Genomic DNA, 26502 nt, shown 5'->3' with positions numbered 1-26502 from the left:
ACTGAGCGTGTTTTTTAAGTAACAAACGCGTGGTAGGAACTTATCCGAATATATGCAAACTCATAACAGTGTGTCTAATACTACATGTGTTGAGTGCACAGAAACAAGGGCGATAAGATAAGGGTATAAATGAACATACTGAATGTGTTATTTTGTTTATGAGCTTGAACATACAAAAACTTGACTTTAATCAATTGGGATGTACATGCAGTTTAATAATCGGGTTGTTATTTTATAACCATATGCATGTGGAAACTGCCTCATTCACATGCAATACGCAGCTGCTGTCTATATGTTTAATGCCACATTCCATAATGACTGATTATCTTTACTTTCAAAACATGAAAATGAATTAAATGAAATGAAAATAAACGAAATAATGTAATTAAATTCAGGTGAAAAATATTTTATTATATTTTATTTTAATATGGTTTGGTAAATTATTTACTGGTAAAATAATTCTTGTTGATAACAGTAAATTCGTAATAATAAGTATGTTGTTTATTTTTTGTCTCACACATAAAGTGACAGGTACACTCATATATTTAGCGTTAAGCTTATGATGTGGGTCTTTATCATAAATATAAATTTTTGCTACTAGTATTTTCTCCTTAACACCAACCTAGTAATGTTCAATCTGTGTATGCCATAAGCGATAGTTTTTACCAACTGTTAATTCCTGAGGATTCAGAAAAATACAATAAGTTTATTACATTTCATGACATAAGCTCTAACAGAGCGGAAGATATGCAAAGAGTATTGTGTCCAAAGCCAAAGGTGATATTTCTGGTCTGTGTAATTTTGCGCAGTGAATGAGGTCTATGCACTTCTTTCAAGATAGATGCAAACACTCCCGCAAGCATTGTTGCATTTATATGTTTATTAACATTAATAAAGTACAAAACGTTTTTCATTTACATATGCAGGCGATACATTTACGATGTCGATGATTTAGACATGGGACCAAAATAATGAAGTACGGCACCTTTCTTTTTTATGCTTAAGTTAAACAAAATCGTTTTAGAAATAATCGCGCCTTAAAACATAAATGGCATCCCTGCATATGGAAAACATCAATAAAACACAGTTTCGCGAGATTTATTTATTTTTAATTCTAACATTGTTTTTAAAAGTAAACAAAAAATGAAATACATGTTTAAGAGTTTGAAAACAGTACAAGGGGTTACTATACATAAAGCATAGCTTCATAAACTTGTTTAAGATTAAAACAAATTATATTTTATTGCTTTGCTAAATTACATATTGTTTTGTAAAGAAATTGAATGTTTTGTTGCATGATAATGTGCAGACATATATTACCCGTGTTATCTTTAACAAACATCAAACAAGCTTTTGCCCGTAAATTAGGTAGCACCTATTATCATATTATACTCATTATTATCATTTGAACTTATCATTCAAGTATGATACATTGTTAAACTGCGTTTTATTTACTTTATTTGATCACTGAGTATGATACATATGTGACCGAGTCGACTGTCTCCCGATTTGTTTTAGTGGTTTTAACCCTGACCTATTATTCTAACATTATATTTTCTTGGCTGTGGTCACATGACAAGATTGGAGGGAAACGGTGGAAGACATTTTGTGTCTAAGCTTAAAAAATCAGTTCTTGCTCACTCTAGCGGTCAGTATTAATTCTTGTTTTTGTATTTTATTGTATTTAATTGAAAACGGTTGCAATGCAATGTTTTCTTTGTATTTCGTTTGAGGTTTGAACGTCTTTATGTTCAAATCACATGATTTCGCGAATGTTCAGAATGGCAGCAAATTAATAAGTAGTTTTTGCTAATCAAGTAGTCTCATTTATAAGACGCGCAAAGAATTTAGAGATACTTTTTAAATGGGCTAAATTCTTTGGAACGTCTCATCGTTGAAGGACCTTTTTTGTGGTGGAAACCAGAAAGTTTAAATTTTCATTAATTTGCGTAAAATTGCAAAATAACATTACCAACTCAATCAGTTTTAATTCAGAAGTCCATTTTTACATCAAATATCGTCGATTCGAAGTTAGAAAGGCATAAATTCTTCAGTTAAACTTCTGCTTAAATCGCAAAACAATCACTGACCTGTAGCCATGTCATGAAACTGATTTAAATATGAACCAATCAGAAGAAGGCATTTCGGTGAAACGTGTACGCGTAATTTTATTTAATATGAGCTTTTAACAACGACTTTTACTTAACTAGATCTAGTATGCTAATCTTTGTCAATTAATAAGCATTTGTTCAAAACAGATATGGTGCAGTTTCTATTCACTGTTCTAAGTTTCAGAAAGTGTTTATGCATGTCTTTTTCGCACCTCTGTCTGTGTTGTTTTTATGTACTTACATTCTACGTTAAATAGAACGGTATACTGTACGATCTGTATCAATATTATTTATGTACAGTATAAAAATAAAAGATGTAATTTATTTCAGAACTTTTTAATTGTCAATTTAGAAAAAAAAATGCTAAATTAATCAAGAAAAGTATAACATCGGTTTACTATGTAACGCGCTGCACCACAACAGACGAATGCAAACTGTATTTTACGCTGTTTATTCTTCCACTTTAAACCAGATGCTTTACATCGAGGTCGTGTAATCGATTTATATCTACACAGCGAGCGAATCGAGAGATATTGAAAAAATGAATAGTGGTTGGATTTAAATTGCTCAGGCGTGCAAAATTCAAAGTGTCATTACATAATTTTACGGAACATTATCGAGAAATGACTTATCTACACAGGTATGTAAATATTATTGCAATCCGTTGATATTAAGTGTCTTATATCGGGGCTTGAATGTTGCGCACAAAATCCTTGCGCAACAATATAGACAAAGAACGAAACATTCCCACCATTAATTTGGTCTTCCCCCCTTTGTACGCTCCAAATATTACCCATATAAAAAGTAGCTTAATATTTAAGAGCGTCAAAAATTTGGACTACTAATCAAGCTGCGATAAAACTCTTACTTCGTGCCCGACGTCAATCAAAAATAATGGTCGATAGTTAACCCCGCCCTCATCGCTTATTCGCGTAACCGATTGGACGATGAACATCACAGTTTGACGACTGGAAAGTTACCTGATATATCCTTGTCAGCATTTAAATGACTGTGTAATGTGGCTAAAATAATCAATACGAGCGTCATGCTATTCTCTTATCAGTGGATTACCCATTACCCCATGTGGTGTTTATGGCGATTACTTGTGAAAGTAGGTACAGAGTGCTCTTTTAAAAAATGGAATATTGATACGCTGGTAAGGAAACCTGATTTTTTTTACAATCAACACTTTCTTTTACTGAAAAATACAGTGATCGGAAAATTTCAAGCGCCCCGGAGACTCTGATTTCGAAATTCAAGCGCCCCGGCGAGGGATCGTTAAATGGCCTGTGGAAAGCCCTGGCTATACTACTATTATATCACTAAGTTATATTGGGACCCCCATTTTTATTGACAGGACCCCTGTAAATTAATAACAGGAGTCCTAGGGAACCCTAAAATTTGACATGAATGTAAAACCCTGATAATCCATGTATTTTATGGTTGTCTATCATAGGCCCTAAGTACTATCCCTAAAACATATAGAGCACGAAGCGCGACACGTATTATTGATTGTAACAATGAGTTGCGATAAAGGAAGCAGCCGCTTATCAAGGAGGAGCTGTGTCCCAGCAACCCTTTCCCTAGTGTCAAGCGATCCTCGGAGTTTTTTTAAGAACCACATATTATCCGACCATTACGTCCATAGTTATCTTCCTTAGAATTTGAGAAATTTTGAAATCGGTTTTCAAAGTCCAAAATGTTCATCCGATTGTTCCCAAATTTGCACAGGTTTTTTTATCAATGAGGACCCAACCCAAACTCTATATGAGCAATATCGGACCATAAGTCCAGAATTATGTCTCTTTGAATTTAAAAATAAAAGTTAAAAACTGCTTGGTTAGGTGATTATGTCAACATTTTTTCATCAGATTCTTTCCAAACTTACAGTGTCTTCATATCGATGAGCATTTTTTCCTAATTTAAAATGAGAAAAATCTGGACAATAAGTCCAGAATTTTTTTCTATTAAATTTGACAAAATAAACGATTTCCACTTCTTTAAAAGATTTAACAACTTTCGCCTGAATCTTTCCAAACTTGTTAAGTGTTTTTATATCAGTATTGCTCGAACCCTATTGAAAATGATGAATATCGGAGCAATAAATCTATTATGATCTTTTACTGAATTTCAAAGTATTGTGAAATGCAGCTTCTTCATGCAATTTACAGTTTTCCTTCATTTTTTTTCAATCTTTTACAGTGTTTTCATATCAATGAGTACTCAACAACTGTCGTAATTGAGCAACGTAAGCATAAGTTCAGAATCATCTCCCCTTGAAGTCGAGAAAAATAGGAAATCACGTTTACAAGATGAAGCAGATTTTTTAAAACCTACACAGTTCTCTTCCATTAATGAAAACTGCACACGGATGCCAGTAAAAAAAGGAAACCAATGTAAATAAAACTATGAAATATTTGGGGGTTACAGCACAAAATCATAGATAATGGTTATTTGGGGGTTATAACACAACATCAAAAATAATGGTTATTTGGGGGTTGTAACACAAAAGTATAGATAATAGTTTTACCAGTATCTTTTTCTTTTTTGTTTAATATAATGGGCCAATATATTAATATTTACAGTCGGAAAAAAATCGTTCCATGTAACTTCATTGAGTGTCTTTTACACTGTAATTCTCAATGCCCTTTGATGCTTTGCATCAATACAATCTCAAAGGTTTGCAGTTGTAAACAGTCTTAATAAATGCGTCCAACCCAAACATGCAGCATATATTATAGTATCTGTAATTTTCGAGGACAGTTGCCTTAAAGTAACAGTCTCATTTGTATATAATAGTAATACTAGTAATAATCTTATTATACATCCGTGCGACATAGTTGCTGTATACATACACAGTTGTAATTTCGACATTATTGATATGTATTTCAACTTGAAACTGACACATGTTTGTTGGGTTTTCATTTATATACAAACTCAGCAATGCAATCGTTGGAACATCCGTTTCAAATTGTGTAAAACACATCTAGCGAAACTCTTCCATTACATTATTAGATTGTTTAAAATTGTTTTCAAATTGCTTTAATTGTTAGATAGTTTATAAGTTTATATACAAATGATGTTGTTGTTTGTGTGTGTTTGTGTATGTGTTTATAACTACTTTAAGGCTTGGTTTCCGATTAGAATTTTCTAGAGCGGTTATTAAGTCGCTTTAAGTATAACATGAAGGAGAGTTTTCAAGGTATAACTCATTCCATTTGTTCTGTTCTTATTTTGTTAATGGGCAAAGTTAACACAGTTTGTTTGAAATTAAGTAAAATAGTTATGGATTTACATAATTTATTTTTTACGGATGATTTTAAGTTTTCCTGTTTTCTCTTCAAGTGGATTGCTGCCTCAGCCGCAAATTCTTGCGTAAAGCCGAGCCTCTGCCCTGGGAAAGGAACCGGATTTTGGACAACTCCAAAGTTTGCGATGGCACTGCGGATTGCCCATACGGAGAGGACGAGATCTGCACGAAGTGTAAGTTATATGTCTTGTTGGTCCCAAGGATAGTTGAGTTGGACGCGATTTAATTTAAGATATATTCAATATGGATACCGTGCAAAAAATATTATTTCAGTGCAGAGAGGGACAATTAAAGGGGCCTTTTCACGTTTCGGTAATTTGACAAAAATAAAAACAATTGTTTCAGATTCGCAAATTTTTGTTTTAGTTATGATATTTGTGAGGAAACAGCAATACTGAACATTTCCCATGCTTTTAAATAGCCATTATATGCATCTTTTGACGATTTAAAAACCTGAAAATTATAAAGCGTTGCAAACGATTGAATAATTTGGAGAGTTTTGTTGGTGTCGTTATATTTTGTGATACTACGAAAATTGCTTATATATTGTATAAAATTAATCACTCATTGCATGAGCGCGGATGGCCGAGTGGTCTAATCGGTAGACTTTTACTCCAGGGATCAGTGGTTCGAGCTCTGTTGAGGGTTACTTTTTTCTGTCTTTCATTTTATTCTTGTTTTTTTACTGAAGATTTTTAGATCAAATGTTACATTCATCAATATTAAGCATTTAATGACAAACTTCAATACATGCCAAAAGCTGTAAAATGCCCCGTCTGTGTGTCTGTCTTTCCGTCAGAATCTGGATCCTTCACTTACCCGGAGATTCTGTATATATGTTGATGGATCTTGATATGTGAATAGAAGGCCATATGGAGAAGATGAAGGTGATTTCAGTGTTTTTTTGTCAGACAAAATATGGTGATACATTTTAAGAGCATCAAGCAAGATTGATAAAACTTGGTATGAGGATAAAAGACCATATGGGATATATACACGTTATTGTAGTTTTTTTGTCAGACACAAACTGTTAATGATACAGAAACAGATGCTGTTAGTAAATAGAACATTGAAAAACCAACTATTCGATCATACGGTAACAAGAACTATGTCAAAGTAATGGGCATCAAACTTTCGGAATCATTTTAAAGAATCACGTTTTAATCACGTATGATCATATCCGGAATCTGGTCATGTTAGCAGCTTTGTTACAAGTTTGCGCCATTGATAACAATTACTTTTTATTTCAAAATGGCGAACTAATGTAAATGACACTATTTCAATTTCCATTTTCGAAAGATCCGTTTATTTGGACAAAATTTACAATTCGAAATATTAAAACATAATAGCAAACTTGAGATTGTTCTCTCGGGTTCTTTTTATGGTAACTGATTGGCGCCAACACATTCCAAGAAATGAAAAAATATGTAAATCTCGTTTACTTAATCAAGTTAAATGTGAGCAATATTTTGTTTCTTATATGTCCTTTCGAAGATAATTTCAGACAAATACTTATAGCCGATGTTTACCAAACAAGACAAAGCAGGTTAATTTGTTACAAGTATTGAATGAGACCGGAAAATTATTTTTTTTAGTACGTCAAGCTATTTTCTGAATTAAGGTATTTAAACTCAGAGCCAAAATCATATAATTTATGAGCAAAAATGTGTGTATACCCGATTTCAATAAATTGCGGATCTAAACAATCCCTTTACTTGTTAAAACAAAAAGAGCACTCTTTAAATCTTCATTCTCCCGAATATCCATATTTTGAAAAACAAAATGCATAATATTGTTGAATAAGGAGCGTATATTACATTGTCAATAAGGCATTTGTATTGAGCATATCTTATCAATATGATAAAATTTAACACATATTTATAGGTTATTAGACGGTTCATTGTACAATACGGAGATATATTTTGACGAGCTTACAGTTTTAAGTCATATTGTTTACCTGCCCCTCGCACAAATCGCCGCATACGATATGGCAGTGAGTGACGTTCGCCCCAGGTCTGCTCTGTTCCTCGCACCATCTCGAGCAGATCACGCTGCATACGTTAGTTACGCCGCGAATTTGAGCCGGAAGTTTCGTACCTGGCGAAATATTGATCAAATTTAAAAAGAAGCCCATGTACTTTGTGTATTAATTTTGAGCTTTAAATAATCGTGTGCCCGATTGTTCCGATAATGTAGTATGTCTTGCATGAAGCTGACCGAAGACTTGTATAAGTGTCAACAGATTTGTGCGTGCATGATTATGGATGAATCAATAACAATTCGATTAATAATGCGTATATGTACAACTTTGCACACACTCTTAACGAAATTGTTGGGATACAATGTATATATTTTACCATTAACATCATGCCACTTATTCGTAAGATATGTCTCCCTCTTTCTTGTATCGACTAGAAATCTTTATACGTAACATATTATATGCCATTGAAAATCATACTTATAAAATAGACTCCGTACGTACATATAATTGATCAGAATAAAGAAAATGACAATGAAGACGGCGACGCAAATTATGTTCACATACCTTCTCCGTCCGTCGATGTCTTGAGCTGGATGTTTTGAACAGTGTTCTTGATGGAGTCGATCAAATAGTTTCCCGGTTTGTCCATCTCCGACATGGTTGGGATCACCGAACTTCTGTTTTTCAATACCACAGTAGGCACTTGAAGGTCATCGTGATTTAAGGGGAAGTGTGGGGGTCGGGGGAAAAGGCAGGGTTTATCACATGTCCATTTGTAAGGGAAATCAGGATCACTATCTGGGTTAATGGTAGATACATGACTGATGGAAATAATTAAGATTTACCTGAATAACTTGAATAATAAGCTACTAAATTTACTGTGCTATAATGCTCTAAACTAATTAAGACGAAAGTTTGAAAGGTGTGTTGCATGCAGCAACAACGCCGATCAGTAGAAGTTGTTGCTGCGGTTGTCTTCGTGGCGTCGGCGATTGTGCTTGTGGCGATAGTTCTACTTATTTGTGTTGTTTAGGGCAAAGGTATTGATGTTATAAGAAGAAGTTGAAGCAGTATCAGCTCTAGTGGTAATGATGGTCAGCAAAAAACAAAAATAATCATTGTAAGCATACAACTCTTCAAAGTATTATTTTCTATGATCACTCGTGAATTAAAATAGATATTTCACCAAACCCAACAAATATCCTCTATGTAGTGTACACTAGCCGTTTTGGCTTAATAAAAAAGAAACTCAATCTCATGTGTAAGTAGTTTACTTATCGTAGTTTTGACTATTTCAACATAAATATTGAAAGCCCTTACTTTGCACTCAAATATCTTCGTTTAACAAGACATAGGTACAGTTATTAAATTTGAAACAAATAATATTATCACGAAATTTTAGTATATTGTTCGCATTGAAAATATACAACATGTTATTGTCAGATTAAGTAAGCATCGATATTTTTAACTCATAATCGAATAAACTTCGACCTTAATACATGACCATATATGTGTCGTTCTTATGTTAGTTTAAGTAACCATTGGCCGACGTCCTAGCCATTAAGTCATCGAATCTTAAATTATATCTTAAAAATACGTAATGAACTTTTCAAGGAATACGAAAAATATTAACAAACACTGAAACTTATAAAATGCTGTTAATTTGTTTCCGAACACACACACATATTTATTTATTTATTTATATATTTATAACGAATAATATCACCTCAATCAATAATGAGTTACTCCTATTATCTGTGTGTCAAACTTGATTTCTACACTAGACAACAACATATGAATTCAATATGCAGTTAAAAGTAATATATAGGCCCATACACAAATCACAAAATCATACGTGTGGCTCGTAATTAGCATATTATGCAAGACATCATCGTGCAGCCAAGAACAATAACGTAAACTTCATTCGCCGAATTTCGCTGGCTAGTAAAGCGTTTAAATAACGTATGTAGTCACGGTTAGACGTCTTAGGTCGTTTGCATATTATTATTTTAAATATTTTGTAATTACAAAATTGTTTACAAACTATGGCATTGCGCAAACAATTAATCAAGTTGAACACGAATAAACACAATCATTGTGAATTTAAGATTTAAAATCAAACATGTTCGTATCTGAAACGTCAGTTGTTTAACAAATTATTTATGATAAACCCTCGAACTCTCCGAAACCCTCGGAAGGCCAATTACAAAATAACAATATAATTCAATGTTTTCCTCAGGCTACCTGTCTTTTGTTTAGAAAATTAAAAAGTGATCAACTCGCCACGAATATTTACAGTGCGACAGACAGGGGACCGTTGTCTTCAATAAAGCTTTGGCTTCAAATAACCTCTAGCTATTCGTTACCCCAAGGCCCTATGTGAAACGTTCACCGCCTTTTGATTCCATTTGGATTACTTGAATCACTTGAAATAGTGTTTCCCTGTTTATGGTTTTATTTATGACTGTTTATGGTGATGCTTGTATTATGTAGTGATTTGTATAGCTAAAAGATTATCTTAAGTACACTGGTTGAACATCTTTGTATAAGTTGTCCTCAGACATTAAAACATAAATACTTATAACAAAAAGACGTATTTGTAATGTTAATGTTGTAAATCATAATGATAAATAAATGTGATGAATTTAACAATCAATAATATTTTTTCTAAATGTTCAAGCTTTGTTGTTATTATGATCTTTTGTAGTTGTAAGACAAAGCTTATATTTAATGTTGTATTTTTTTACGAAACTATCTGTTATGTAGTTGCTTAATACACTCAATATTAGCACTTAATTTGTTGTTTTTCATTTTGTAGTATAGGTATTTTCTTTGTAGGTATTGTTCTTTGTATAAATAATTGGATCTTTTTATTGTTAAAAGAGATCAATCTAATTAAGTAACAAAACACAAAAAGTAATCTTGTACTCACAAAAAAATGTAATATTAAAAAGAATAATATACCTTTGACAATCCTATTGTCGAAAGTAGGTCGCAGAGATGAAATCTCTGAAGTGTGTCCTGCTCTGGATGTTAGCTCTGGTCGTCAGATGGCGGCGTCCCTTTCGATTACACATCTTGTCTTAGAATTCCGAGGTTGTGTAATACGTCACAAGCCGTGGTGATGCGACATGCCTTCGTCTCGTCCACCCTCAACCAATAACTCAGACAAGCAAATCTTCGCTTAAGAGCACCGAAGGTCTGTTCTATTAGAACTCTAGTCTTTGTCAGAGCTATGTTGTACCTTAAGTTATCATCATAGTCATAATTGGTATATAGTTGCGAACAAATAAAATGTTAAACTATTTAAGACTAAAGCATATACAGCTCATCATGAAAAACATACAAGCAATAACGAAAACATAAATACCCATGTGTAAAAATAACAAATATAAAACAGTGTATTATACACATATAGCTTAAATCACATTTGCTAATTACTGAAATATAGCCCAAATGACAAACTGATGATTACATTATATATAACTATTAGTATGTTTCTGTTCACGGCTATGGGTAAAATGTTTTCAATATTTTTTCTATTCAGAAAATAACTAAATAAATGAACTGTTTTGAACGGGATTAAGACGAAGGACGAAGATGGAAAGTTTTTTTATTATAAAATATAAAACATACAATGTATACATGAATAATATCAACAACAAAAACACATGGTGATTAACATTCGGCAGCAAAGCTGTTCAAACATGTAATACAAAATATGCTAATATATACATGTTGTTAACCTTGTGATTTCCTTTAATATTATCAATAAAATTATCAATGTGTATTTGTTTTTCTTTGGTTGTTTGTGATATGTGTTTAAAAAAAAATAACAAAATAAGTTTAGTCAATTATAAAAGGTGGGTAGAAAACTACTGGACTGGGTTATGAAAGTTTATATGTTTACATTTTTGTTCAAAAATATGAAGTTTATCGTTGTTCAGGGCTATTTCTTTTTCAATTTGGATCTTTAGTTTTAAATAGTTTATAAAACAGTTGAAAGTAGGTATTTGTTTTTTGTATTTGAAGCTAAGTATAAAATATTTCATTAATATGATAATGTGGTTCACAGTGTTATTAATTTCGGGTATTTTAAACGTATTCACACCGAAACTGAAATTTAAGAGAGACAGTTTTAATTTTAATTGTTGTTTCTCTAGAAATTTTGTTAATTGGTTCCATAGAATTTGAATATGTTTGCACTCCCAGAAAAGGTGTTCTATTGTTTCATTGTGTTCGCTGCACATATCACATAAATTTGTGTTGGATAGGTTGCACTTAAAAAGGTATTTATTTGTAGCTATGATTCTATGGACAAATTTATATTGAACATTTCTCAGTGTGCTATCTATAGTTGTTTTATATGGCATGATAAATATTTGTTGCCAATTAAGTTATTGTTCTCGAAGAAGGCTTTGCCATTTATTTTGAATCTTGGAGTTTTCTGCAGGGTGTTTAATTTGTAGTTTGTAAAATATTTTATTTGTTTTGTTTTGTTTTGCAAGTATGTTTTCCGTGAATGCTGTTTGAGTACATGGTGTGTTATTTGTATTAATTGTAGATTTAATATGTATGGGTATGCTTTTAATTAACGTGTAATACATTAGGAAATTGCCTGAAGGTATTCCGTATATATAACATATATTCTCAAAAGAATAGAAGTCCTTTATTCTGTAATCGTACAATTGGTCGACATATTTAATGTTTTATTCAAACCAATGTTTATAGAAAAAAGTCTTATTGTTTGAAGTTATGTCTTTATTGTTCCATAAAATAGTTTTACTGGTGATTTGGGTTTCTAGATTATGAGTAACATTAGTCCACGCCGATAAAACATTAGATAGAAAAATGTTTTTGTTTGCAATTTCATGCAAAATGGTATTGCTGATGTTACATTCAAAAAGCAAGTAGTCACCATATTTTTTTAGGATTTCCTGGTAGAGTAGTTTCCATTTACTCGTATTGGTATTATCTAGATATCTTTTAACCCAGCTGCATTTAATTGCATTCAAGAATGAGTCGATATCCGTTAATTGAATACCTCCATTTTTATCCCCACGCTTTTTGAAAAAAAGGTGGGGATATTGTGGTTATCTCCGCCGTCCGTCCGTCTGTCTGTCCGTCCGTCCTGGCCACTATCTCCTCCTACACTAAAAGCACTAGAACCTTGAAACTTACACACATGGTAGCTATGAGCATATGTGCGACCCTGCACTATTTGGAATTTTGATCTGACCCCTGGGTCAAAAGTTATAGCGGTTGGGGTGGGGCCGCGTCAGAAATTATCACTCATTTTTTTAGGTTATTTTACATTTACTTCTTTATTTCTACACCGATTCACTTCAAATTGATACTGGACCTCTCTTATGACAATACGGTCAATCTCAACCATGCATGGCCCCATTCCCAACCCTGGGGCGCCCCGCCCACATAGGCCACACCCACCAAAAATTTCCATTTACTATATTTTTTTCATTTCTACACGGATTCACTTCAAATTGATACTGAACTTTTGTTATGACATTAGGGTCAATCTCAACTATGCATGGCCCCAATCCTAACCCTGGGGCGCCCGCCCACATAGGCCACACCCACCAACAAATTCCATTTACTATAATTTTTTCATTTCTACACGGATTCACTTCAAATTGATACTGAACTTCTCTTATGACATTAGGGTCAATCTCAACTATGCATGGCCCCATAACCAACCCTTGGGCCCCGCCCACATAGACCACACCCACCCAAAATTGCCTTTACTATAATTTCTTCATTTCTACACCGATTCACTTCAAATTGATATTGAACTTCTCTTATGACAATACAGTCAATCTCAACTATGCATTGCCCCATTACCAACCCTGGGGCGCCCCGCCCACATAGACCACACCCACCCAAAATTGCCTTTTACTATAATTTCTTCATTTCTACACCGATTCACTTCAAATTGATACTGAACCTCTCTTATGACAATACGGTCAATCTCAACTATGCATGGCCCCATTACCAACCCTGGGGAACACCTAGGTCAAACATTCGGCGTGGGGATACGCGTCGGCCTCTGCCGCGCCATTTCTAGTCTACAGATTGAATTAACTGTGTTCGCTTAATTTTATCAGGTTTACCGTCCCATATGAAATTAAATATTTCTGATTGTATATCTTTAATGATAGCATTTGGTGGGTTTGGGAGAACTGTTAGTGTATAAATTAATTTAGGGAGTGCAAACGTTTTCAACACCGTGTTTTTTCCGATTAGTGTAAGTTTACGATGCTGCCATGATTTTAAACAATTTTTAATTTTTTGTAATTTAGGCATTATGTTTTTTAGAACTGTTTCATTTTCATTGTTTGTAAAGGTTATGCCTAACGTTGTTGCTTCATCTGTCCAGTGGAATTTCATTTCTTTTTTTAAGTTGAATATTACTTTGTTTAAATTTACCTACTCGTAGCACAGTGCATTTACTGTTGTTAAGTTTTAGACCTGATGCCGTTCCATAAAGGGTTAGTGATTCTTTAAGGTTATTGAATGAGTCACTATTGTCATTTAAAAAATAAGTTGCATCGTCAGCAAATAGGGACTGTTTAATTTCGTCGTCAGTTTCTAGTGATATTCCCTTTATATGTTTGTTTGATTGGATATAGTGTGATAGATACTCAATGCATATAATAAATAGCGAGGATGAAAGTGGGCATCCTTGTCTTACCCCTCGTTTGATGTTAAAACTGTTTGAAAAAAATCCATTGTTAATAATAATACTGTTTATGTCGGTGTAAAATAATTTAACCCATTTTATTAGACTTTCACCAAAATTCATATTTTCTAAGCAAGAGAACATAAACGAATGATCTAGTGAATCGAAAGCCTTTTCGAAGTCTGCAAAGAAAATAAGGCCTGAATTGTTTGGTTGGTTGAAATAATTTATGCATTCTTGTATCAGACGTACATTTTCGCCAATGTAACGTCCTTTTATGAAGCCAGATTGAGATATTGAAATGATTGATGGTAATATTTTTTTAATTCTGTTTGATATACTTTTAATTGCAATTTTATAACCGTTATTCAGTAGACTAATCGGGCGCCAGTTTGATAAGGATTCTAAGTTTTTTCCAGGTTTTGGAATGAGTGATATTATACCTTGTTTTTGTAGCGTTGTTAGGTTTTCGTTGTTAAATAAGTAGTTTAGTGAATTAATTAAATGTGTTTTAATATCTTTCCAGAATATTTTATAAAATTCGATTGTAATTCCATCAGATCCTGGACTTTTGTTATTTTGCATTTCTTTAAGTGCTAGTCCACATTCATATTCATTAAGTAATCCATCACACAATAATTTTTAACCAGGTTTTCCGAAGGAAAAAACTGGTTATTAGATTGGCGAATTCGGGCGGGCTGGCTGGCTGGCTGGCTGGCTGGCTGGCGGGCTGGCTGGCGGGCTGGCGGGCGGGCGGAACAAGCTTGTCCGGACCATAAGTATGTCGTTCATCGTCAGATTTTAAAATCATTTGGCACATTTGTTCACCATAATTGGACGGTGTGTCGCGCGTAATTATTACGTCGATATCTCCAAGGTCACACTTTGAGTTCAAAGGTCAAAAATGGCCATAAATGAGCTTGTCCTTGCCATAACTATGTCATTCATTGTGAGATTTTTAAATCAATTGGCACATTTGTTCACCATCATGGGACGGTGTGTCGCACGAAAGAATCACGTCAATATCTCCAATGTCAAGGTCGCCACGACTAAAAATAGATTTTTTTAAAACAAACTTACAAAGGGGGTTAATTTTGTTTGTTCATTTCAAAAGTTCAGTTTGAGTTTTCTCCCTTTTTTTCACAATGAAAACCTGGTTTTGTGACAATTTTTTCCCTTGTTCTTCTTGATTTAAGGCATGATTTGTATTTTTAAAAAGGGTGATATTTTCAACATGTTTTCGTTTATAGAGGGTTTCGAAAAATGAACGTTGTTCTTCTAGTAGTTGAGTTCTGTTTGTTATATATTCGCCATTAACAACTAGTTTGTGTACAGTTTTTTGTTCACTTCTACATTTTTCAATGTTTGCGAAGTATTTTGTATTGTTTTCATTGTGTTCAACATGCGGTGAACGTGCTCGTAGTATGATTCCTTTTAGCTGTGTATGATAGATTCCTTCTTATACTTGTTTGTTTGATGTAATTTCATTTTCAATGGCCTTGGTATCGTTTGTGTGTGTTTCATGTAATTGTTTTTCAAGTGTTTCAATGATTTTGATGGTTTCAGTTTCAAGTTTTTGTGTTTCTTTATATTTAAATGATGTGTATCTAATTGTTGTGTTACGTATATTTCCTTTAATAACTTCCCATAGGGTGTTTGGGTTTGCATCTTTATTATTTTGAACTGTATTGAGTATTTCTTGTTTTATTTGCGTTTGATATTGTATATCTAGTAAGACGCTGTTATTAATTTTAAAGTATCCTGGGCCTCGTTCAGGTTGTATTTTGTGCAGTTTAAGTTCATCTAGAGAGTGGTCAGTCATAAATCCTGGTTTTATGCTGCATGTGTCAATTATGTTGCAAAGTGACTCAGATATTAAAAAATATTAAAAAATAGTCTTATCTACAAAATATTGTTGGTTTTGTGTTTGAGTGCCAGGTGAATTTGCTTTCGTTTGGATTTACTGTACGCCAGATGTCTATCATATTATAGTTTTCAATTATGTTATTCAAAATGTTTCTATTTTTAGGATGAGTATAAAGGTTTCCATTCTTTTTATCTAATAATGGGTTAAGAACAGTATTGAAATCACCACCGACGATAATGTTTTTATCCTGGTTATTAATTATAAAGGATTGTAATGTTTCGTAGAATGTGGAATCATCTATGTTAGGGTCGTAAACGTTGATTAATGTTAATTGTGTTTCGTCTATTTTGATATCTCTCCTTCCTTGTCTGCCAATTATTATTTCGTTAAAGTTATCGACTGTGACCCCTATATTATTTTTTATCAGAAAGGCAATGCCTTGTTTATTAGTATATTGTCCACTGAGATATATGTCTCCGTCCCATTCATCTTTTAAGTTTTGTGCTAAAGTTTGTGTCAAGTGACTTTCTTGTAATACGCATATACTATATTTTTTGTCTAACCATTTGAAGATTTTTATGCGTTTGTCTTTATTGTTTAGCCCTTTTGCATTCAAAGTACATACTTTAATCATTTAAAGAGGTGGATGGAGATGTACATGATAATTTGTGTGTCCAGTTGGTTTCTATTTTAAGACATATAATGTGTATACATACACAGAAAAAATAGAAAACAAAACTTAGGGATTCGAAAAACTGAAATTTCCAAAGAAATGAAGAAGTAAAAAGAAATATCACAAAAGTAAGAAGAAAAAACAAAAAAAGAGATTAACACATAGCTCAGTCCTGCTTTATAGATGTTAGAAAATTGTTGGAAAGGTAGTCTTATTTCAGGTAGATACAGAGAGGCGAGCTCAAATGATGGTAAATAATAAGTGTATATCGTTAGTAAAGATATGTGCAATCAAAATTACAAAGAATAAACAACAACAACAACATCACAACAAAAAGCTATACAAAAAGGCAATTAAACACTACTTGCACAGGTATATATGATATGTATATAGTTTACAATAGTTACATGGTTAAATTGTTGATTTTTTTGTTGTTTTTTTGTTCAAGGTGGGTATTCTTAAAATGAAAGGTTGCGTACTTAAAAAAACAATTTTTGGATTAGATTCGTCTGCCCATACAAATATGGCAGCAACATTAAATGTATATATTTTTTGGCGTAAGCTGTATTAAGCCAGCTTTTCACCCTGACTTGACCTTTGTAAGGGTCCAATAATACACAAATAAAATTTCCCGCGGCTAGGTACGAATGAATACACTTCATTTATTCCATTGGCTGATTTGAGTATAACACCAGAACATTGGAAACATATCCGCGTCTTTGTAACACTGTTTTACTGCATGAAACAATTTTATCTCTAATGAAAAGGCTCAATAGATAGAACAGTTTTACAATCAATTTTCGACATAAATACAGTTTGTGCGTTCACCTTTTATTTTCAGAGAATTACCAGCGCAAAAGCGTTTATACTAAAGGCTATGTTGTCATATTTAGTACTTACTTGCATTGCATTTCAACCCGCGAGGTTTCGGGTCAATAAGCGGCTATTTGTGAAAGTCATAGTTTATATACAGTTCATCGTCGGAGTTCGCAGAAGGGGTTGCGATCATTGTGTTACACCGGTCTTACTGACAATAACGTAGTGACTGTAATGCATTGCATTCCAATCCGCAAGGTATCAAGGTCAGTTTGTCAGTTTGCGGTCAGTTGCAGAAATCTTTATATAATCGCCGTCTCGTAAACTTTGTGCACTTGAAGTCTGTTTTGATCAGAAAGATACTAAATAAAGATATTCGGCGATATTATTGTGGTATGTCAATCATCGATTTTTAATATGGTTTCAACATTGGCATGATAAGGACCAATTTTGATAAAATTAATTAGAAATATTTATCCATTTAGACCAGTTTATTAAGCATGAGCACAAAAATTCACTATACTATAATTATGCAATTAAATAAGATTCGAGTTTTGCCGGCTGACCTATATGCACTCGTTTATTTTCATGTTTCTTGTGTTTTTCTATTCTGTAAATATAGATATCTGAGTAATAATATCACATAAAGCATAATAAGCCACGAAATCTGGCGCAACACCCCGTAATTGATTTGCTTATGATGTAGCTAAGAACTGCGCAGAAAAAAGGCATCCGCTACTTTTTATCTCATAGAGATAACTTTTGATCGTTCATAAACATCGACCACAATCAACGCCGTATATCTTTTTTAAAGATATTTCTTGTTTAAGATAACTATAAAACAATATTCAATATCAGTATAACTGCTCTGTCTTGCTTGCTATTCAAAATATACTATATCATTTAATTTGGTGATGTCCAAAAGCGTTAAAAAGTATTCAACTGCAAATACCGTACATATATACACATAGAGATATGTAGACATCTGCTCATTACATAGAATTAAATGTATATTTGATGTTCCTAAGATAAGTATATAATAACATGTAATATGAATATAACTGCTCTTTCTTGCTTGCTAGTTGAATATACTTTATAATTTAACTAGGCAATTTCCAAAAGTGTTAAATAGTATAAAAAGGCAAATACCGTACATGTATAGACATAGGCATACACGCAAAATTTTACATGAATATAACTGCTCTGTCTTGCTTGCTAGTTAAATATACATTATAATTTAACTAGGTAATTTCCAAAAGTGTTAAATAGTATAAAAAGGCAAATACCGTACATGTATAGACATAGGCATAAACGCCAAATTTTACATGCATTTTGTATGAGCTACTGTTAGTATGATACAACATATACAGTAATGCTTATACATTTCCTACTTTGCACACAAACAATAGAAATGACATTAATTGCAATAAATAACAATTAAATTCCCATAGCAATAAACCGAATTAAACACTTAAAAATAGTTTACAGAGTTGATCTATCAATTAATTACAATTTTGCTTTTTGTATAATAATTATATAATTGTTTTACAATCATATGCATTCTTATTCGTAACTGTCTAACATAGTATGCTTTGATGGAAAGTTGTCTCCCTTTTAATGTTTACTTGGCAACCAATCAACTGTTTGATTAAAGACTCTTATAAAGAAAAGAACCAGCTATGCTGTAAAACTCTCGCTTTACCATATCTGTGTTATTTTCTTCAGCAGGGAAAAGTATGAATTGATTCATATTTCCACACAGTGCATTTGTCACACGATTGAGAATTCGTCCCAGCTTGAGCAAGGTGTTTACACTGATTAAAAAAAGTTCAGTCAAAATATCGACTTAAGTATGTTCGTGATACTAGGCCAAAGTGAATCGAAAACCAACAAGCATGTGTTTAAAGTACGTCAGCATAATATCCTTTTGATAAAAATGAGTTACTAAATTTAAACGTTTAATAAACACATTTGCTTCAAGATATTTTAATTTGCGAACACGCTTCAAATAATCGCCAAATAATGATGTGTGGAAAATTCCATGAGTTAAATGCCATTTAAAAGAAACATTATATTTTGAAATTATATCAAAATACTTGTGAACTTTAGCGATTATACGTCGAAGTTTATGATAAAAAAAATAGTATTGTTTAAGCACATGAACATGCTCTGGCATATCGTATCAACTGAGAAATGTAAATACCATAGGATGGACCATTATGGATGTCATTTTCTAAGTTTGGAGGGTGCAATTGTAAAAATTTGCAAAGCTGGGTACAAACAACTACAATCAATCTTAATGTTTTGCTAAAAAACCAATCAACCTGTATTATTGTCAAGTGTTTCTTACATTTCACATACAACATTGTTTTTAAGTTAAAGTGATATTATGGGCATTTTTCACTGTTGAATTGAGCTGAAAAGAATTAACTGGTCAAAAGAGTTAGTTAAAATGTGGTAACTGACCAATTTTTATCTACAACTCATCTTGCTACCAGTTGTTTATAAATATATATATTATTTTCGATATTTGACATGACTTACCCAGTCCTCTAAGCCGAAATGATCCGTAAAACAAAAAAAGTGTCGTATGCACGAATCTGCATGAAAAGTACATTTAGACTCACATCGTACATCGAATCAGTTCTGTGGTCAGTTGTCAAAACGAAAGTACGGTTGATATTCAAATGGATTATTTTTCTCTTTCCGGGATATCGTTTTAGTATGTTGATGCTGCATTAACAAATATAAGTGTATATGAAGTGAAAACACCAAAAATAAACAACGGTTGCGATAGACACCTATATACTGTTAGATGCCCATAATAACACTTCAATGCATCCAACTAAGAATGACCGTTCAGAAACGTAGAGTGATCAAAGTTTAAACGTACGTAATGATGACTTTAGTTTTGGCTATGAGCAAACTCATAACATTTAATTACATGAGGATTTATATTAAATAATTGTGAAATGAATACCACGTTTTACATAGAGTACGAAACATTTGCTCTTTCAATAATAATTTAAGTTTATTATAGCAATAACTCAACTAATTATTTTGTTTGTTTATGAAACAAATCCAGATAGAAAAGGACTTGTACTATATGCCAAATAATATAGTCGAAACTAACTAGCATGTAGTCTATGAAGATTACAAAATTTAAAATGTTATGACGAAGCACAACGTTATTTGCTGAAACTTTACCCTCGTGTATTAAGCCCGTTTTCTCAAAGCGCTGTCAAATTATGTTTTGCAACCATAACAGAGCACCAGACACAATGAAATTAACAAGTATATTATATAGAAGCATATTTTAAACCTCTAGTAAGATCATTTAAAACTACAAAACAGCTATTTGCGCAACTACTGCATGAAGATCTACGTATAGTATGCTCGATTGCAAAAATAAATGAACAAACAAACCTCAGGCTTATTGAAACGCTATCGAGTGAGATTTCTGGGTATAGAATCAGTATTTGGTGTCTTTGGTGGGGTAGATCATAAGAATGCTCCAACGGTGGGGACCAGTTACCTCCTGGTGGACACCATATACATTACACAACGGCGAGGTCTATATGTGAAAATAGGTACCATAGTATGTTTTATTCTCTATAAAACATGAACATCAAAACGAAGACAACGTTCGTGTATTTTTATATACCTTTTTCTTTGTCTGTTTTAATTTTTATTTTCTAAATTATACAATTTCATATGCAAAGCAATCAATTACTGCCTACCAAAATACCAAAATAGACGTGTAATTTAGTGGTATAAAGATTAGCAAGTAAATACGTGTAATATCAGTGGAACTTTATTAAATGCGTTATTCGCAGATTTTCACAAACCGTTCTTTTTTAATTGAGCTTTGAGTTCATTATTTACTCAAACAAAACAAAATCCCGAATTTAGTGCAAGCAATTTTAATTCCTCAGCAATGGTTCATTGATCTGTGCATAGAATATCTATAACACATTACAAATTTGCCCTTAGTTTTGGTCTTAAATAATGTTCGCTGTTAAACTCATGGTGGCATTGACTGGCATAATAATTTGATAGTGTTTGGCATTCATTAATCCATCTTGGGTAGTAATAACGTAAGCTTATATTACAAGTGCGGCAATTAGTATTACTATAGAAATCAAAGCGGTGAAGGCACTGTAGGTGTTCGCTGTTGTATAAGTTTAGAAGTTTAGACGCAACTCAGTTTTAAAAATTATGTTGTAGCTTTTTATATTGCAAGTTTTAAATAAACACAACCCATTCAAATTTATAAAGAGTGTGTCTTAAAGCACAGGTCCAGATGTGTTTTTTTAAATCATTAATACAAAATATAATTAAAGCTTCATTTTGGGGAAAAAGGGCTTAATGCATATGCATAAATTGTCATCCCAGAACCAGACACTCTCTTTAAACAAAAAACATTTTAAAATCAGAAATGTCGTCATTGATTAGCTTGTGCACATTGCACAGGCTAATCACTTTGCACAGGCTAATCTTATTTTACATGCATTAAGCCCTGTTTTCCCTGAAAGCAGCCAATATGTACAGATTTCAATGATAAACAATAGACTGGCCAATCTCGTCTTACAAGCTGTTGAACACTATTAGTTATATGTACCCACTGCAGTGTACCAGAAGTGAACTATAAACAGACAGATGTGGTGGTTATCTTTCCTAGCATTTTTCGTCTGCTGCAACAGGTAGTGGTTGTCTTTCCATAGTGAAGCTAACGCTTCTAAGCACATACTGATTTGCAAAATATGCTCTGTAAAATTAGTGTGAGCTAACGCTCACACTAAATCAAAGCGCTGAAGGCACTGAATTTGTTCGCTGTTGTATAATCTTAGACGCAACTCATTTTTCAAAATTATGTTATAGATATTTACATCGCAAGTTTGAAATGACCACAAACCATTCAAATTTATAAAGAGTGTGGCTTAAAACACAGGTCGAGATGTGTGTTGTTGTTTTTTTCAAATCATTAATACAGCTAATCAGTGTACACAGGCTAATCTTATTTGACATGCATTAAGCCTTGTTTTCCCTGAAAGCAGCCAATATGTACAAAGTTCAATGATAAACGCAATACTGGCCAATCTCGTCTTACAAGCTGTTAAATACACTCTATGTACTGTACCAGTGAGAACAGGCAGATGCGGTGATTAAAGCAAACGCGTTTAGCATTCTGTCGTCTGCTAAATTTTACTGTAGTTATCCACACAGGCAGTCACTGGTTACGGTTCCTACTGATTTTACTGATTTGCAAAATTCGGTCTGCATGTTAGCTCACAAATAAAAATGGTGCAGTAACTCACAGTGGAATGCAATGGTATTTAATATTCAGTTAATGTATTTATGGGCATCATATGTGTGCTATTGCTATTAGAGGTTCGATTAAAATTTCCCCTTTTCAAAAATGGGGGAACAAAGCAATCGCACTGTCTATCTGTGCGCAATTTCCTGTCGCAACCATAATGGCCATATATACACTATATAGAGTTTTTTTAATGCAACCATCATAAAACGTCGTTTTGAGTGAATCGCTCGTCTTCCTATATAAAAGGTCAAGATAACACTTGGTGTCTGAAGGTCATATTATATAAAGAAGTGAAACTCCAGCTGCTGGAGCAGTATTGAATTTTCATTAAAAACAATTAGTTGGTCCTTTATTTAAGGCAAGTGACCGATTGCCCAAACAGTACAAAACAGCACAATACAAACCAACATAAACACAAAATATGAATAAAGCTGGGGTCACCGCCTTGGAACGGCCAATGCAAAGCATTGGGGGTTTAAACCTGGTTATAGAGCGCTCAACCTCACACTTGGCCCAGCAATATTCATAATACATTTAAGTGTAAATAAAATTTAACGTCATAGCATTGTAACTCAAATTAAACAATAATAAAAGGGAATTAAAACGCATTCAATTTAATTACTATTTAATTACTCAATTGCATTGAAGATACAAGAGTAACAGAGTTACAACTTTTTGACGAACGATCAAATAAAAATATTAACAATTGTCAACTACATTCCTTCTTTATAGAAAAAGATTTGAGAATCTAGCGTCATGGAGTTAATATCTCAGATAATCATCGCGCAAATACAGGAAGAAGCAGCAATAATGGGTGTAAAAATTCCATTTTACATAGCTTGGTTGTTTATGTGACTGCTAAAAAATAAAATAAAAATAATTAAATCAAACAAGAAACGCCTATCAGAGAGAAAATATAAATAAAATGGAACGTTATAAACCCAATGACTTATGCATGTAGATTACAACTGGGAAAGTCGGTCGTATGACGTCAAAAAAATCCATAATGACATAATGGCGTGAACAAATTCCAGGGGCAGTACTAAATAAAAATATAAATGGGGCTGTGCTACTAATAAAACAAGTTTAGGTGATTTAATATTAAGAAGCAAATGAATAAAAATGGTAATTCCATTAAAGCGACATTATTGGACTCAAACAGTATATAGGTGTTTTGACAACTGAAGACAGAAATGATTTGATGTACGATTTGAGTCCAAATGTAGTTTTCATGCAGATTTGTTTATACGACACAATGGCACAATTTTATTCAACAGTGAAAAATGCCTATAATGTAGTTTTCATGCAGATTTGTTCATACGACACAATGACACAATTTTATTCAACAGTGAAAAATGCCTATAATATCACTAATGATAAGAAATTTTAAGGGAAGAAAGATATAGTGAATCGAAAACCATTAATGGGGCTGTGCTACCAATAAAACAAGTTTAGGTGATTTAATATTAAGAAGCAAATGAATTAAAATGGTAATTCCATGAAAGCGACATTATTGAAATCAAACAGTATACAGGTGTTTTGACAACTGAAGACAGAAATGATTTGATGTACGATTTGAGTTATGCCATCAAATAGCTTGAACATTCCTGTGTAAGCTATAGCTTTGTCGAATACTGGGGGATTTGTTTATAACTTGGTACAAACGTTATCACGTGCCGCGTATAACAACCGTCTCCCTATTTAAAACTTGAAGGCCACATGTAAATGTCAAATATTAAAATTGATACAAAACACCTGAAAAATTCCTGATTACTCCTTAACGTTGAAATGGATTTTAAAGATTTTACAATAAAGTGGACCAAATGCAATATATAAGAAGACGGCCTGTCACGTGGTTCACTTGTCTCCATAACTCAAATGTCAAATTCACACTTTAAAGATCAAACTTGACGATAAACAGCATATATGGACTGTTAAGTAATTGTTTATTATTCCGTGTTAACGCAGCATTAATGACAAAAATAAGGATCTGTCTCCCTACCTCAGAGTAAATAAGCTTTTTCAAGGTTTCAAATCTCTTGTTCAGTTAGATCTATTCAATTGGTATCTTACTAAGTTCGTACCTTCTATCAGGTCAAGGGTTAAAAAGTAGTCGCCCTTTAAGGAAATTATCGCTAGAGGGCAATCATTGCACTCTTGTTTTAAAATCGATATGTCAAAACTGGTCACGCACCAGGTCTTCCATCATTAATATAGACTTGAAGTGTAAGTACATTAACAACATCTCCAAAACCCAAGGGTCAATGGTTTTATATTATTACCCTCGTTGGTTTCGACAACTGACCTCGTCCTGACCAATCGATCTACTGCAATCATATCCCCCTCCTGTATTGGAAATCTTTGATATTGTTATTATCAATGGTCAATCCGCAAATCCGTGAGCAAGTCATTCTTATACAAGCATTGAAAATATTCGAAAATAGAAAGACACAAATAATATGTTTTCATCCGTGTTGATGTTTTACTTTAGATCACACCTCAATGAGGTAAGGTGGTTAAATCAATGACAAACTACTGCCTATTCTCTTCTTGTGCTATCAGTCCATTTTGTACACTTTGTATTCATTCTGTAAAGCGCGATTATCATAACGCTCTACTTTATCAAATACTTCTAACATTATCAAATGTGCTCTGAACTTTTTGCAGCATGTCAATTTTTACAACAGGTAGGGTGAAACTGCGTATTGATAACGTTTTACAGAAGCGAATCTGACAATAGCAATATTATTCCGTTTCAATGCTGTCAAACTACATAACATGACCAAGTCATTTCTGAAGCATCTTTGCAGATAGTTACTCATTTAATAATGTGTATTACATTTGAAGTGTCGTTTTGATATATGAAATTAGTAACTTTTCAATATTACAACGTTTGCTTGTTTGGTTTAATGTTCGCATGTATATTGTATCGATAAATATTGTTCAAACTAAAGTTGCGGAAATAGAGTAAATAATCGTGAAATGCGGAACAAATTCTTGAAAAGTAATTTACAGTGGTGATTTATCGCTTGCAGTGTTCCTATAAAAATATATTTGAATTGGTGTAATAAATACAGAGTTTTCTATTTAAATGCGTTTTTCTCCAAAAAATGAAAATGGTAGTTACAGCACTATAGCATTAAAGCGACGAGCTGATTAACTTGACCTTCTTGATAATAATAACGATATGTATCCCATCTGAATGCATGTGACATTTTGTATTTGTACAATATCTCATGTTTGTGATAAACTCAAATGTATTTTTGTTGTTTTAACAACAGAGACTGTAACTTAGTTGGTTATAAATAAAAATACACATGCTAAATTATTGTATTCAGTGGCACTTTTTGTCTATTTAAGAAATAGAAAACCTCACTGAGGGCCCTATGGCAGAAAAGTGACCAGCCAGGCAGCCCCAAATAGTATATGGACCGAAGCCATTGGGCCTGAAATGAGGTTTTCTATTTCTTATATTATACCGAACATTTTTGTGCAGACAATTGTCAATAGAAATAAAAATTAATAACACAATATGAATTCCATAAATATTTATCAGTTACTAGTAATATTATGTACCGTATTATTGTTGTGCGCGAGTTGTCTCCCTGCGAAAGTTGGACACGGAAAATTGCTTCTTTATACAAAATTCTTTTTATTGTAAAGCATTTCCCATATTGAGTTACATTTTATATAGAAATAACTGCTTATATCACAGAAATCATGTTGC

General features: G+C 33.0%; 1 long non-coding RNA gene across 1 annotated transcript; it reads left to right on the top strand.

Annotated features, from left to right (window-relative positions):
* The first annotated feature begins 1567 nt into the window (after nt 1-1567).
* LOC127879278 (uncharacterized) lies at nt 1568-26270 on the top strand. Its single transcript, XR_008048994.1, has 3 exons — nt 1568-1648; nt 5457-5594; nt 26136-26270. It is a non-coding gene; the product is annotated as an uncharacterized LOC127879278 (long non-coding RNA).
* The last annotated feature ends 232 nt before the right edge of the window (nt 26271-26502 follow it).

This window comes from Dreissena polymorpha, chromosome 4, assembly GCF_020536995.1.
Source record: "Dreissena polymorpha isolate Duluth1 chromosome 4, UMN_Dpol_1.0, whole genome shotgun sequence".
In the NCBI taxonomy this organism is placed as follows: Eukaryota; Metazoa; Mollusca; class Bivalvia; order Myida; family Dreissenidae; genus Dreissena; species Dreissena polymorpha.
The sequence above is the reverse complement of the archived record's forward strand: the minus strand, read 5'-3'. Positions and strand labels throughout refer to the sequence as shown.